This window comes from Mercurialis annua, linkage group LG3 (assembly GCF_937616625.2).
Source record: "Mercurialis annua linkage group LG3, ddMerAnnu1.2, whole genome shotgun sequence".
NCBI classification, from domain to species: Eukaryota; Viridiplantae; Streptophyta; class Magnoliopsida; order Malpighiales; family Euphorbiaceae; genus Mercurialis; species Mercurialis annua.
Window position 1 is genome coordinate 13,725,218 of NC_065572.1, and position 17,462 is coordinate 13,742,679.

The following is a 17,462-nucleotide window of genomic DNA, read 5'->3' on the forward strand; positions in this document are numbered from 1 at the left end:
AATGTTACTAGATGATTCGCCCCCACTATTTCCTAATTTAAAAGGAAATTTCTGTTCATAAAAATCAGCATCCACGGATTCAATAATCACTCGTGCAGTCAAGTCATAAAATATGTATGCCTTGCTATTGACTGCATACCCAATGAATACACATTCATAGGCTCTACTTGCTAATTTTATTCGTTTTGGATCAGGAATCCTAACATAAGCCAAACAGCCCCATGTTCTCAAATAAGACAAATTTGGTTGTCTTTTCTTTAGGATCTCATATGGTGAGATCTTACTGTTTGATTTAGGAACTCTATTGAGTACATAACAAACAGTCAATAGGATTTCGTCCCACCAATAAGAAGCAGCACCTGAATTCAATAAAATAGACATTACAACTTCTGTAAGTGTTTTATTTTTTCTCTCGGCTTTACCGTTCATTTCAGGAGAATAGGGCGCTGTTCTTTCATGTACTATACCATGCGAGTTATAGAAGTCTATAAACAAGCTTGATTCATATTCAGTACCTCTATCACTGCGAAATCTTTTGATTTTCTTATTGAATTGATTTTCAATTTCTGTAACAAATAACTTGAACATGTCAAGTGCATCACTCTTATTTTTTATCAAGTACACTAAAGTAAAATCAGAACAATCATCGATAAAGGTGATAAAATAACGTTTTCCATTTTTGGTCCAGGTTCCATCAAGTTCACATATATCAGAATGAAATAAATCTAATGGTTCAGATTCTCTAATTACTAATTTATGTGATGTTTTCGTTATTTTAGCCTGACTGAAAATTCACATTTTTCATAATCATTTAAATTCATTTTAGGAATTAATCCTAGGTTACTCATATTATTATTAATCCGTTTATTAACATGACAGAGTCTAGCATGTCAAACATTAAAATCACACAGCAAGTAAACTGAAGTAGAAACTTTATTAATGTCAACATTCATTTTGAACATATTCTCACAAGCATAAACCCTTTCCTATAAAAGTACCATTTTTAGTGATGGTATACACATCACTCCCAATAGTCTGAAAAAACCCAGCCTTGTTGAGAAGATAGCCAGACACCAGATTCTTTCTCATCATAGGAGTGTGCATGACATCCTTCAATATTAGTGTCTTTCCCGAAGTGAACTTCAGTTCGACACTTCCAATTCCAGCAACAATAGTGGTGTGAGTGTCACCCAGCAACACTTTCTTGTCTTCAACAGCAGTGTATGTCTTAAACATAATACGGTCATGGCAAACATGGTGAGATGCACCAGTGTCTACCCACCACCCATCAGATCCACCAACAAAATTGATCTCAGACATCATCTCTGTGATAATAGCCAGAAACGGCTCTTCAATCAGGTTAGCCTGAGGGGCTGTACCTGGTCTGTTCCGACACTTGCATGCCATATGACCTGGTTTTCCACAGTTAAAACACAGAAACTGTGGTAGGTCATTTCTGACAGGTGGTTGCTGTCTCACATTCTGATTTCCATTCTGTTTTGCTTTGTTACTGTTCACAGATTGGTTCAAGTTCACATTGCGATTCTGATTATTAAATTTTTTGCCTTTCGGCTTCAGAACCGTAGAGCTGAACTTTCTAGTGCTGTTAGATACAACAAGCACTTCATCTTTCTGGTCCTGTTTTCTTGCCTCTTCTTTAATTCGAAGTCTAGTAATTAGACTTTCCAAAGAAAACTCCTTAGTTTTATGCCTTAGAGAATTCTTAATATCCTTCCACGAAGGAGGCAACTTATCAATTAATACAGCAACTTGAAATTGTTCGTCTAGTACCATACCATCTGAGATGATCTCGTGAGCGATTTTATGCACCTCATGAGATTGCGCCTCTACAGACTTATCATCCGTCATCTGATACTTGAGGTAGCGGCTGACTGCATATTTTTTCGTCCTTACTTCCTCGGTATCATACTTCTTTTGCAACGCTTCCCAAGTTTCCCTTGCAGATTTTCCATTATTGTAATAATCGTATAGATCATCACATAGAGCATTGAGTATGAAATTTTTGCACATGTAGTCCATGTTCGTCCAGTTTTGAATTTTTGCATTATGTTTCTCTTTTTCTTCATCTGCAGCATCCTCATCAACCACTGGCATATCAGTGGTAAGCACAGCAGCAACTTTCTTCATTGTTAAGAAGAACTCAGTTTTTTATCTCCACCGTTTGAAATTCAGACCTTCAAACCGGAATGGTTTGTTGGTATCAACGCCGGAGGAACCGAAGGTAACGACCTCTTCAGAATTCATAGTAGCAATTGTTAAGGGACGCGTCTAAAAATTGTTGTAACAATTGCTGTTGAAACTTAGAATTCTGAAAAGGCTGAGTCGCGGACTAGGTCGCTCTCTTTTAGACATTTCGCGGCTCAGCTCGAAGGTGCAAAGCTGACGATCAACCACGTCGCCCCTAGGATAAAGCAGCCGAACAATACTGCCACCACTGCACTGTGATGACAGCTCAATAACACTTATTCTGATTGCTCAAGATCGAAATTATAAACACTGATGTGTTTTTCTTTACTCAAGATTGAGCTCTGTTTTCTGATGTCTTTTACAAATGAGAGGACAACCTCTATTTATAGGAAAAGGGAAGGGGACAAAGCATTAAAAGCCATTAAAACTGAAATCCGTTTTAAATGAAATAAAATCAGTCAAATGAAATTAAATACTAGGGAGCTGATTCAGGGATAATATTTTGTTACAAAAAATTCAAATAAAAACGTTACAAAAACTTAGTGCTCGAACCGAACCAACCAACCAACCAAAGACGGCGCGCGTGTGTGTGTGGTAAATCGGTAAGGATTTAACTCCTAACCCACTCACAAAACTGGGTACCCCTTGGGGCCTAAACCCAAGTGAGTAAACCACTCCATATAAACCCATGATAAGTCACACTCCTTACCAATGTGGGAATTTAATGCACTTTCCTTATTTTGAATTTTTCACACTAAAGTGTGTTCACACACACTTGTATCAACAATAGATATGATCAATAAGACGCAAGTCATGTGATTGTGTCCATGTTAATTGTTTTGTAAAGATCATTTTGAAAATGTTTTGGTTTTTAGTGTTTAAAAACAGTTTTTTAGTCATCCACAATGGAGTCGCCACTGTGAGCGGAGTGGGTTTCGGGGACACTCGCCCATACTTATAACCAACCTCTGATCTGGTTAGTTTTAAAATAAAGGCCTAATCACTCAAAAGCCCTCCACCTTTAAACTTTTTTTCAATTGCACCTTGACGTTGAAAAACTCTCTCAAAACCCTCCCACCTTTAAATTTCATTCCAATTGCACAATGACGTAGGAACATCCTCTCAAAATCCTCCCACCTTTAGATTTTTTTTCCAATTGTACCCTAAATTGGAAACTTTTATGGTTTTGATTTTAAAAAGTTAGTGGATATAATTTTAGAAAGAATGATTTTTTACATTATTAATAATATTAGGGTTTAATTAGAATATAGATTAAAAATGAAAGATTATTTTAAAAAAAAATTCATGTGAAAAGAGATCAATTTAATACTTTGGGGTACAATTGAAAAAGAATCTCAAGATGGGAGGGTTCTGAGAGGATTTTCTACGTCAGAGTGAATTGCAAAGACGTTTAAAGGTGGAGGGCTTTTGAGTGATTAAGCCTAAAATAAATAGAGTCGCTACCTAACTAAGCTAGGAAATACCTTTTATTTCGACTAGATTGACCTCACATGCCTATGGATGAGGAATCATGCACCGGATCAAAAGACCAGTTCCGTAGATACCCCTTTACTCTTGACTTATGTTTATTGATTAAATCGATTTAAAAGACATATCTGGAATATCTCATCCTATAAAACATGGCAATTTCAAAGGATATAGTGTTGGAAAATAAAGAAGTCTGAAAATATATATATTGCCGGAAAATGGAAAGCTGGAAAATCATGCATGACGCGCTGTAGACACCTATTTTTCGGACAGGTAAAAAGTGATAAGGGATTGAAGCGTCCGATGATGATTTCCAGAGAAATCTGTCATGGTGACGATCTATTGATTTGTTTATTGGAATCTAAACAGGCGTAGTTTGTGCATAGCTGCAAATTAGGAGGATTAAAACGTAATTAGTCACAAATAGCCTACAAAAGTCTAAAAATATTATAGTCTAAGTCTAGATATTGGACAAATTGTGATATCTTAGAAGTTCATTGGCTATTTGCAAGTTTTACGGGTTAAAACTACCCATTCCCAAACCCATAGGGTATTAATAGCCTTTTTGACACTTTTAAGAACCAAAACTGATTTTTCGCACCTTTTTTCTTAGCCACCAAATGTAAATCTGATTTGAATTATAAAAACCTAAAGTAAATAATTTAAACCTAATCCTAATAATCTATTACTTAACACTTATTAAACTTTAAAACAAACTCTAACTAGGTAAATAGTAATTTAAAACTAAGTTTATCTTTAGAAAATCCTAGGTTAGTCTTCACCCCTATATATATCCCTATTAATCAGCCTAATTAGGGATCAGACCAAAAACACATAAATCCTAGAGCTAGAATTCGACCCCCCCCCCCCCCCAACAAAAAAACCCTAGCTTGACCAAATATTCCACACACACCAAATCACACTAGATTCCAGTTCCTAAAACGCCTAACTACCCTTTAATTCTCCAAGAACACAACCTACATAGGCTCGAAGCTGGATTTTGCATCCACTTCGCTAGCAAACGAGCCAAGGACTCATAACGGTACTTTTGAGGACCCTCTCTTATCATTGTTATCATGTCATATTCATACTTGTTGAATTTGAATGCTTAGTTTGCATGTTTAGATTATTTGTTAATTTTGCCGTGAATTTGTCATATTAGTCAAATTTAATATTTTTATCAAATTGCCATGAAGATTGATTAAAAAACATGTTAATAGCTAGATTAATATATTTAAAACAATTAATTCCAGAAATCCAGAGAATTAAATCACATAGGATGCATATTTAGGTGATTTTTAGCTTATTTGCCAAAATTTACTTAACCTGTGAATTGCTGTAATTTGCAAATTTTGATGTTATGAATCACCTCCAAATACTCATTACTTGCTTTATTTGTATTATTTATTCTTTTTTATGCGTTTTGGACTATTTTTGTATGAAAAAATAAAAAGAAAAACGAGCTGAAACAAGTTGAAAAACGCCTAAAAACGACTATTGAAAATTAATGTTGTTGCCCACAGTGCCTCCGCCGCCGCCACTCAGACCGGCGGCGATGCCAAAATAAGGTGGTGGCGCCGCCACCATGGACTTCCTGAGCCGGTAGTCACACCGGCGCCGTGTTCTAATAAATTTCACGATAAGGTTAGTAAAATAAATTTATGGACTTAAGATCAAATTTTGTAAAATTTGGACGGAAGTATTTTAGTAAGCGGAATTTCAATATTCGGAAAAAGGAACGTTAAATAAATAAATTGGAAAACCCGAAATAATAATTTTTACGCCAAGATCCGTGAAATATTATTAATAAATTATCGTCAAGCTTTCATAAATTTACGAAGTCATTTTAAAATTTGGACGCGACGATTAATTAAGAAATTGGGTTAAAGTAGGAATTAAGCTACTTCAGCTTAATTGCAAATTAATCAGCCTTTATATACCCACCATCATCTTCACTTTCATTAGACATAAAATCAAAACTTCAAACTCTCCTCCCTTCCTCTCAAAACTGAACCACACCTTCATCACCTAAGCCTCATAATTTCTCAACCATACTTGATAATTCTTGAGGCAAAATGATTATGGGATGAAGGACTATGAAGGTAAGCTATGAATTTGTAATTTTCATGGTTAAATTTAAAGAACATTGATAAGAAAAGTTAGGTTTTTGGAGCTATGTTCATGACTATGTATGTTGATGTTTTGTGAGATGTTATCAGTGGTTTTGGAGCTATATTTTGGAAGAATTTATGATCAATTTTGGAGAAGCATAGTTCGGCTAGGGAGTAACCACATCAACCAAGGTATAATATGAATTTATGGAGCGTTGGTAATGAATTGATAGGTATCGTTGATGTTAAAACTGAAAATTATAAACTATTTCGGAATTGTTAAGGAGCTGATTTTGAGCTTCATTTTAAAGAGTTTAAAGTCGATTTTATTGTTGGAAAAATGGTCGGATGTGAAGTCGGTATGTCAGACTATGAAGTGGCGGTTGCGGTTCTGCTCCGGAGAGCAGAACAGGACTGCTCACCAGAGCAGGTTGCTGGAAATCTAATGGGCAGATACTGCCCAGCAGCAATCACCCCATGGGGGCTGTTTCAGCAGCCCCCAGCCGCTCGTATGTCTGTCGAAATTTGTTTGGTCCCTGATGAATATTTTAGACGGGATATCTGAGAGTAAGAATACATAATTTGTTTGGTGATTAGACATTTTTAAGTATGTCGTTTATTAGCTCAAAGTTGTCTAATTAGTCACTTTGAAAAATATTAAATTTTAAGAAAAAAGGGCCAGTAAAATAAATTAAATAGTCGGAAGCGTAAAATGATAATTATTGAAGTTAAAAAGGATATCGGCCTCGGAAAAGTCGGATTAAAGATGGGTTAGACACATTTTAAGTTAAGTAAAACACAATTTTGGAAGTTGTGTTTGAGCCAAGTTTGGGGGCGGTTTTGGAAGTCGTCCTAAGTGTTTTTCATGTCGATAATTGTGCATATGGCGTGAGGGTATGTTGGACTAAACCCCAAGCAACTCGGTTCGGCCCCATGAGGCAGAATGTGCCCTGCAGAGTAAGGCAAAGTGGGCTTGCTAGGCAGTTCTAAGGGCTGCCAACAGCCCCAAAATTACGCAAGATGGGCAGTTCGAGTACGTTTTCTGATACTCTACACGTATCAGATGAAGTTCAAACCTAAATGGAAATTGTAGACAATGCTGTTTAGATTAGATATGGACAATTTAATCATGGTCTTAAGGGTTTAAATTAAGTGATTTTAAAGTTAAAAAATGGTTGAAAAACATGAATTAAATGGGAAAGTTTAAGAAGCTAACTTTGAGTGAAATTTTGGAAACTTGAGAGACGTCGAATGAAGTTCGAGTCTAAATGAAAGTAGTAGACAATATTATGGATTATGGAAATGTCCAATTTGTTTCGAGTGCGGGCTATTTTAAGTGAACGGTTTTGATAGCCAAAGTTGGCTAGAAACTCAATTTTTGGATAAGTTATTATACTTGGATTTTTATTAATTAGTGTGATTATCGAATTTGTGTAGACTCGGCGAGGCGACTACCAACAGGACCCGGAACGTGACGAACATGACATCACTTCGCCATTTTCGAAGATTATGGATAACAAGTCGTGAGTATATGTTACTCTTGCGTATTATAAGCTATAATTATTTCGTTAAATAATATATATAAGTAATAAATTACATCGCATGATATATTATTTTCTCGTTTTACATATATGATTGGTGTATCGAATTATCGATTAGTATTTTGGGAAAACTAACATATGATCTGTGGGAAACGAGCTACCTATTAGGCGTCAATAAGCTGTGTGTGATCACCAGTATCCGGGTAAGTCATAGAATTAGTATCGATAGATGTTTATATTTAGAATGGTTTGATATGAGATCGTTATATGATGAGTATGTTTAGGAATGAGGAGGATTATGTTTGGTAGATACGAGGTTAACTCAGTGAAACTATCTCGGGACCCGTATCTAGTGAGTTACCTCGGTTGAACTATCTCGGCACTCACACGGGATTAAGCAATGGCATGAGTTAACTCGGTTGAACTATATCAGGATTATGCCACGTGGTAGCGGTTATCTCGGTCGAACTATTTCGGGACTGTACCACCTTGGATTAAAATATTTGATACGATGTAAAATGGATACAATACGAATAGTATAAGTTTAAGATAAAGATAAAGGTTTCCATCAGATCAATTACTTGAAATATATCATATGTTCATATATATATATATACTTGTTTTGTTTTTAAAATGCGATGTTATTTTGAGTAGTACCATTAGTAAGGTGTGCTCACTCAGCTTTCAGCTGACCCCGTTGATATTTACCCCTAGTGACGGATCAGACAGTTAAGCTCTTTTGTGCCGGAAGTCCTTGGTTTGTACAAAGTACGAGTACCCTTAGCGCTACAGTAGCATACGATGACGAGTCGTGACCTAGTATGGTAGGACTAAATAGATGTCCATACCTGCTATTTGTTTATGTCTTGTGGTAGGGTACGCTATATTATATGATCGTGTTGACATTGTTTTATGGTAACAGATTTTGTATAAATCGATAAATGGGCTAGTACGTACGTGGAACGGAAGTGAAGTGCCCACATGTATCGTGTCGATTGATTGGTGAATACATGTTGGTATGTTTGCTTTCGTTTGTATGGTCACAACATGTTTGAATATTTGCGAAAAAATTATAGTGGTTTTAAGCTTGCTACGGGTTTCGGAGCTACCACTCTCATTCCCTAGCGCCAGTCTCGGCCCTCGATTTTGGGTCGTGACATATATTTACTCCCGCAACTTACTCTAGCATTTTAAAATAATCGTTCTTTATAGTCATTATTTAAAATTATTATTTTTTAAACAAATTAATTTTTAATAAAAAAATAATATTTTAAAACAATCATTTTTTCAAAATAATATTCTTTCATAAAAATTATTTTTAAATTATTTTTAATTAATTAATTTTTTAACGATCGACTTAAAAATCCATCGTTATTTCCATGGATTTTGTTAGCGGGAGTTATCCCGCCAAATTTAGTGACGGATACTCCCGCCAATTATTTGACGGGTTTAGCGACGAATGGCGTTCGGTAAAAAAAATTCTAGCGAGAGATTTTGAATCTGACGTTAAAATCTGTCGGTAAACTCGGGATTTCTAATAGTGATAGCGATCGAGGCAGAAGAGATTTGCGCATTAAATCACGAGAGACGTAGCGATAAATGGATCTTCATATTAAGACGTGGGTTACATAGCGATCTGGACTGAAGGGTTTTGAGCACAATTTGCAGAGAAACTAATGGTATTTGCACATTAAGTTGTGAAATACAAAGCGACCTGAGGTTATTTGCACATTAAATCACGAAAGACATAGCAATTGGGACATAAAGGATTTTTACATTAAACAGCAAAATACGTACCGATCTTCACTCAGGGGATTTACAAATTAAGTCACGAGATACATGACGATCAGGATTGAGGGGTTTTTGATAATGAAGTATGTGCTAAAGTCATACTTCAATAAATGATTGTATAAATAATCCCAAAGGGGTTATATGTATGTTTGGGAAAAGGAGTTTTCATTAACTAAACATATTGTCCTTAGTCAATTTATTAAAGGGGTCATTCTAAAAAGTTGAGAATATGAATGATGAATACTTTTAGTATAAATTGTTCTTTAATAGTTTGTGATCGTAGATATATGCATAAGGACATAATATATCAGTTGATTATTCATTTCAGTTTATTCTTAATATTAGTATAAGATACTAATGGGTGGAGGTAAGGCGTCTCTTGTTACAAAACTGAGATCAAAATAAACATGTGAAAACTTCGCTAAAAATTACAAACGGATTTTTGCGACGGATTCGTCGCTATTTTGGCATAAAACGAGGCGCTAAATTTTTTGGCCAAAATTAGCGACGGATTTAGAACCCGTCGCTAATTAGCGACATATTATTTGTCTGTCGCTAATTTTGATCGGATCAGCGGAGAATTATTTTTCCGTTGCTAATTAGCGACGGATTTGCTAAGTATTTTAAAAAGATTATTAAAAATATGTTAATAAAACAATAATTATTTTAAAATATAATTAATTTAAGAAAGTAAATTTTTTAATAACTGATTATTTAAATAATATTATTTAAAAAATAATAATTGTTTAAAATGCGAAAGTAAATCCGAGAGTAATTATTTGTTCCTTTTAGTTATGAGTTAAATATAATATACATACATATATAATAAGAGTCTGAGTTGGTTAAGATGAAGTTAAATGTGGGGAAACTTTAGTGTTAAAGAGTCTTAGGTGGACGTAATGGTAGGATGGGTGGCCTACTGGAAAGTTTGCAAAAATCTCAAAAATGATAAACTGAAACATTGAAAATGATATTAACTAATAGTTCAAATGAATATCTTTTCAGATTTAATCAAAAATATTTTTAAAAAATTAAAAACAAATCGTCGATAATCCGTCACTAATCGGAAATTTTTAAAATATCAATTTCTCGCCCGTCCGTAATCAATTAATCGTCGTCGCTAGTTTAGCAACAGATTTTTTTTCCGTCACTAATAATTTAGTGACGAGGAAATAGTTTAGCGGCAGATTTCAGTCTTTTAGCGACGAAAAACTTTATCGCTAAAAGAGTGTTTTCTAGTAGTGATAATCCTTAGACTTGAAGTGGCACGGTTATTTGTGTATGATTTTATTAAAGTTTGATACACCTTATCCTTAGATTTTTCATGAACTCGGATGATCAAAGATAAGATCTTATGCCATCTAAATAATTCTTGTTAGAAAAAGTTCTTGGCCAAGATAATAAGATTATTGGAAAAACTATTTGATAGTGAGAAAGGAGTTTATAAGTATTTAATTTTATTCCAGCTAGAATTGGAACTTGAGATGTAGTCATATGATCGAGACATCGAGAGTTTGACTCACCATGGCTTACGTCAATATCGAGATCTTGTAATGAAGGGATTTGATTGAACTTTAATTGTAACGGTAAGGTCATCTAACTTTATTAAGTTATTCATCTCTATTTGGGTAGTTTTGGTATGGAATGCAAACTGTCACTCATAATATATGAGAACTAGTTAAGTAAGAGATTACTAAACTAGCGAGAGAGTTTATTATGATATTAAGGAATTAATATCATTTCTCATTATCACTTAAAAAATCTAGTTAGTCATACACAAAAAGATAAGAATTTAGTCGTTTTATATTAAATTGATTAATTGGATTAATCGATTTAATAAAATCAATTTTAGTTCGAGAACGGTCAGAATCCTAACATATCTTGAAAATCGTTTTAAAGATGAAGTTTATAAATTACGTGAAAAGCTATATTTGGTAAAAAATTAGTTTGAAGGACCTCATTGGTAATAGTTACTAATTTGAAAGACCAGCATGTAGTTTAGCCAAATTAGATGAAATAGACTTTTAATTTGATTAAAAAAATTGAAGGAGATTAATTATTATTAAAGAGATAAATAATTCTATTGATTGACTTTTAAAATAATTAGTAATTAATATTAATTTAATAATAAAGAGTTATTTTTTATTTTATTAAATTATTAATTTATTAATACGTTTTTATTAATATTAAAGGTCTAAAGTAAATACATAATGAGAATAATTTATTTGGTAGTTTAATTAGTCTAATTAGAAGATAATTAGAATTATTAAATTCTTAATTAAAGATTAATCAATTGCTAATGGAGATTAAGAAATTGATTAATCAAAGAGTGCCACTTGTCATTCTATGACCGAGGTTGCATATGATTTTAGTGTAAGATTATGGACACTTGAATATGCATGAAATTTTAAGGTGTTATTTTTATAGTATGCATTCTCTCATGTTTTGATATAAGGAGAATTCATTTGAGATTTTATTATCATCCAATTGTATATGTGTTAAATGAATTATATGTAAGATGACACATAAATGGTTATATATTAAGGTGCATGATATAAAGATTTATCTATAAATAGGCTTTATATAAACTTATAAAAAGCTTGCTAAGTTGTATGCAAATTGTTTCTAATGTTGTTGCCATACTATTGTTGTTAAGCAAAAGTTATTAAGCTAGTAGAAATAATGAGAAATTCTTATACACAAGTCTTGAAGTGGTTATGAGATTATTAGATTAAAATATTAAAGTGTGGACTTTGATAAGAGTCACATATATATTTAATGTGATTCAATAAGAAATATATCAAGAATAGACACATAAAAGTTAAGTGTTAATTTATCTCTACACATTCATGTTGCATTGTTATTTCCTTTAATCTTCTAGTTATTGAAGTATTCAATATTTACGTGTTCTAAGTGTGAGAACTCAAGTTGAACATTGAAGAGGATTAAACGCTGCAAGGAGTTGTAGAGTTTAATGAAAGAATAACACCTAAAGGATTTACAAGTTCAAGTTCAAAACTTTTGGTGATAAAAACTTCATAAATAAGTCTTTCGAATGGAATTGGGCAAAGCATATTTTGATCTTTAACAAGAGGGATATGGAACTGCTCAATTCTATTTGGGATCATTCGATCAAGTCTTATTCAGCGGACGAGCTAGAGGCATTGTAATTTTGGCGCTTAAAGAATCGCTTAAGATTTTCTATAAGAGGTAGATATAACTCTAACTATTCATTCCATGTATTTGAACAAATGACATGTGATCCTTGTTTGGAATTTATGTGATCAACATTGTTACAAAAATTTAAATTTAATTTGAATTACACGTTTTAAACCTTGTTTCCTTCGCGCCCCTTTCCAACTGCCACTTCTGTTGCGCCAACAGTTTTACGCATAAAGATGCAATCACAAGATATGTAGCGATCAGGGCAGACGAGATTTTCACATTAAGTTATGTAGTGATCGTAACTAAGGGTACTTGCATACTCGAGGTTCGTTCAGTCTTGCTATGTGGGAAGCTAATATCCACATAGATTTGTGGATATGATACTTAGGCGGGTAAGATGCTTTATGCTTTGCAAGTGCCAATTATAGCAAGTCTATCTTAGGAGGGTTATTAAGTCGTAATGCTCAAGCCAACGAGAAACAAGATTTGCCGCACGCGCTTGGCGTCGTATTATTTTTTTAGTTTATCATATTTGACATATAAATTTGCGCTCAATCATGACTAAGGGGTTTTAAGCGACCGTGCCGAGGGGATTGTGCATAAATTCAAGATTGTGAGTTAATTAGTGATCCTAACTGAGGGAATTTTCACATTAAGTCACGAGATACATAGTGATCGGGACTAAGGATTTTTTCCCCATTAAACTGTGAGAGATCTAGCAATTGTGACTAAAAATATATGTACACTAAGTCGTGAGACAAGTAGCAATTGAGTAAGAGGTGATTTGCATGTTAAGTCGCGAGACACGTAGCCACTGTTGTTAGACTTGAACGACTCACGAGACGACTTGCAGAAGTCGAGTCAAGTCCAGGTAAAATCGATAAGACTCTATATGATAAATCGGAGATAACTTAGAACCGGTTGGGAATCGTTCGAAGCAGTAAGGAATCGTTTGACTCAGACGACTCGGTCGGTAGAGCCGATTCAAGTAAAATTCCACAAGATTTTTGTTGTTCAAGGTTAGATATAAAAAAACGTGAAAAAATAAATTCAAAAAATAAAGCTCGATGTAGTTAAAGAAAAAGAGAAAAAAATATATCAGTTGTTGAAGCATGAAGAAAAAAAATGAAGATAAAGAAAACGACGTCAACTGAATCCTACGGGATTCGCCGACCTAGAAATGAAGTCAAAATGGATTCGCTCAAAGAGATGTCAACCGAATCCTCTAGAATTCGGCAATTACAAAAGATTCAGATATGGATACATTAAGAAATTGATCCAAAGTCAGTTGTAATAGCACAAAATAAGGAAAATCCTAGATCTTCTAAATGAAACAAAGATAGTCTCAAATTCAGGACCAAATTGCAATATAAGAAGACTATCCTATTTAGTACCCAATCCTAAATATGACTCATTCCTAAAACGAAACATTATGAACAAGAATTTTTTTCCTATTCAGATTCAACTTCTTAAAAGAAATCACTTTCCTTTCAGAATTTTACCAGGTTTTCACTCATCGCTATACAAGGGACCGAGGTAATGCCTACATAGACAACTGAATTTGAATACAAATATTCTCCTTTAAAAACAGCATTGAGTTAAGCACCGGAGAGCTAACCGGATCTCTTCCGTCTGATAAGCCATCTATCATATTTTGCAGGTTCAGACTATCATGAAGTTTACTAATCTATCAATTACGAAACAACAAACGATACAAAAAAATGTAAATTGAAATGAGAAGGATTACTGCAAAAAATGCTAAAAAAATTGCTAAAAGTGCCGTTTTGGCGTACAACTGACATAGTTCCGCTGGTGCGATATCTTAGTGAATTTAGGTAAAACCTTCGCCCCGAAATCGGGCAAAAACCGGCTCGGAACCGTAGAAAGACCGATTCCGGGCTGGTTTCAAATATTTTGAACCGTGAACCGGCGATTCCGGATCAGAACCGACAGTTTAAGGATCGAACCCGTTAATATATATATATATATATATATATATATATATATATATATATAATATTATATTAGAGTAGATTATATATTTATTATATATTATATTTTATTATACATTAAATATGTCTAAGCACTTAAAGCAATCACTTTGTGACTACTAACCAAAAAATTGCGTTGCGAAATTTGTTTCTTTTGTTAAGTAATATAGTAATTACACTACTGCAACAATAATATACTATTATCATTTGATTACCAAATTATCAATACATTTTAGTTAACATGTATATTATGTAATGTGATTATAAATTTATAAAAGATTTTATAAAAAATTACAAATAAACTTATTTAGTATTATTTATTGTTTTAGTTAACATAATAATATTTAAAAAATTTATTTTATTTCACTATTTTTTTGCAATATTATCTCAGCGTGTTATTGTATTTTTAAATTATATTTTTCAGTTTTTAGTAATTAAATTTTAATTTTACTTTTATTTTTTTGAACCGCCCATAACCCGAAACTGAAACCGGACGGTTCCGAACCGGTATGGAACCATCACTTTGACGGTTCCGGGCCGGTTTCATTTTATTTAAATCACGACCCTGCGGTTTTAAACTGTAACCGCCGGATTATGAATCGTGGTCGCCTCTAGGTGGCATTGCTAATAAAGGATAGTCCCTCTAGTTTATAATATTTGTCGCATTAAACTTTAACAAAAGAATTAAGAAAACAATTAATATGTATTAGTTTGTAAACAGTTTTACTATGTTACATTTATATCTACTATTTTTATTTGTTTATTATATTCTTTCAATAAATTAATGGGGGCAAATATGGAAAAATAACAATTAACGCTTTTTTGATATTCTAACATGATAAATATTAAAAATTAAAATTTTTCTTTTAAATGCGACAAATATTATGAACCGGAGGGAGTAATATTAATCTACATTTATTAGCAATGTTGTTCAAAATCTATACGTGTGTCATTGGTATTAAATCCTTCTATATTTGTTTCATAAAGTCTTGACCTCATTAATATCCTATAAGATAAGAAGAAGCTTGCATTTAATTTGTCATTGAAACTTTTGCATTTAATTTCATATAATTATTGAAATTGTTGGTTCATTTTAATGAGTTGTTCCATTCACTTAATTTTGATAGAAATGAGAATGGAAACATAAATGATTCCTTTGTTTATATGAGAATAGGATTCCACCATCGATCTCATCATCATAAAAATCAAGTTCACTCTCATTTTTTTAGGGTGATAAAATACCTCAAAAATATAAATATTTGTCAAAAATATCTCAAAAACTGAAAATTTATTAACGTAGTTAAAAAATTTAAATATTTATTTTTTTATTCCGCAGTTTATTTTTTTACTCCGCAGTTGCAAACAGTTTCAAAAAACACAATTTGAAACTGTTTTACAAAACGTTTCAAATATAGTTAATAATTGGGTTTCAAACAGTTTATAACTGTCTTTTAAAAAATAAGTTGAAACTATTTTACAAAACGTTTCATATACAGTTTCTAATAGTTTCAAACGGTTTCAGAAAATAAAATAAAATTTGAAACATTTATAAACCGTTTTAAAGACAGTTTTTAATTGGGTTTCAAACGGTTTATAACCGTTTCTTAAAAATAATTTGAAACTGTTTTAAAAAACATTTTCAATTACAGTTTCAAAAGGTTTCAATTTTTTTTTAAAGTAGACATCTTTGAAACCGTTTATAATACAGTTTCAAACAGTTTAAAAAAATGGAGTATTTTTACAAAAAATTTCAGAGTAAAAAAATAAATTTTCAAAAAAAAGGTAATTTTTTTTTTCAAAAAACGGAGTATTTTTACAAATATTTTTAAAAAAGGAGTATTTTATGCAAATTTCTCTTCTTTTTTTTACGATTTTCATTCTCATTATCTATTTAACCAGCCAATATATAAGAAAAACCTCTTTTTGAAAAATGTCAACATTTTATAAAAATATTTTTAAAAATAGTGTTTTGACTTTATATATTATAAAAATATTGCTTGGACTAAAATTAAATACAGAAATAATGCTTTTGTTAAAAAAATTTGCAGAAAAACGTTTAGCACTATGGGCAATGAAGTGAAGATTTTTCGTACTGTCTCGGCATATCCCGTGAAGAACACCGCGACCGTGGTGCAAAATGAAATTTATAGCTCTCAAAGTAAGTTTACTATCAATTTAATTTGGTATAAATGTGGTGTAAAATGAAATTTGTAGCTTTATAAAATAAGTTTACTATCAATTTATTTTCGATATTGTGGACATTTTGTGTAATACCCCAAAATATTTAAGTATTTAATTTGGACCACGTGTCCAGTGTTGCATCGCCGGAGTAGCGATATCGAAAGGATTTCCGAGAAATTAAGATAAGTATAAAATTTTAGCAGGACGGTTTTGAAAAAGATTATTGCGAAAAATTTAATATTATATTTCAATTCTAAAGTTAGAATTGGAATTAGAAGGAAAAATGTTAAGAAAAGCTCGAAATAAGGTACATGGACTAAAGTGGTAATTTAGCCACTACGACTTAAAATGGAAGTTATTTCGCCAAGGTCCGCGAAATGTTTTATAATATATGTGGTAAAGGTTTCGGGTCAATCGGAGACCTTTTAAAATTTGGACGCGGATACGTTTTGGGCTAAATTGCAACTTTTGAAAAGTTCAAGGGCCAAAACAAAAATTAGCCAAATAAGTCTCGAGAATAGCAATTCAAAGATTATTGACGGAAAAATAATAATTATGAATTAAGTATTATTTATTGGATATAAATAATACGTACAGAATTGAGTTAAAAAGGATAAGTTAACCGTTAGGTTAAATTAGAAAGTTTAAAAGAGAAATGGTTAAAGTTAAACAATTGAAGGGTTAAACTGGCTAATTAGCCAAGATATATGTAAAAGAAATGAAGAATCAGATGAGGAAAGGAAGGTTACAGAAAGAACGAGGGAAATGTGACGATCGACTTCGATCCGCCGCGGTTTCGCCGTTTCTCGTCCAAATCGCGAGTTCTTTATATCGATTCGTCCAGAATTCGATTCTCTATCATCGTTAAGCTTCAAATTGAGGTAAGCTTGACGTTTTTATTGTGAGAATTAGTAAATTAGGGTTATATCGTTTTAACGAATTAAACGAATTGTAATCGCGTTTCTATAGTCGTATTTGGTAAGATT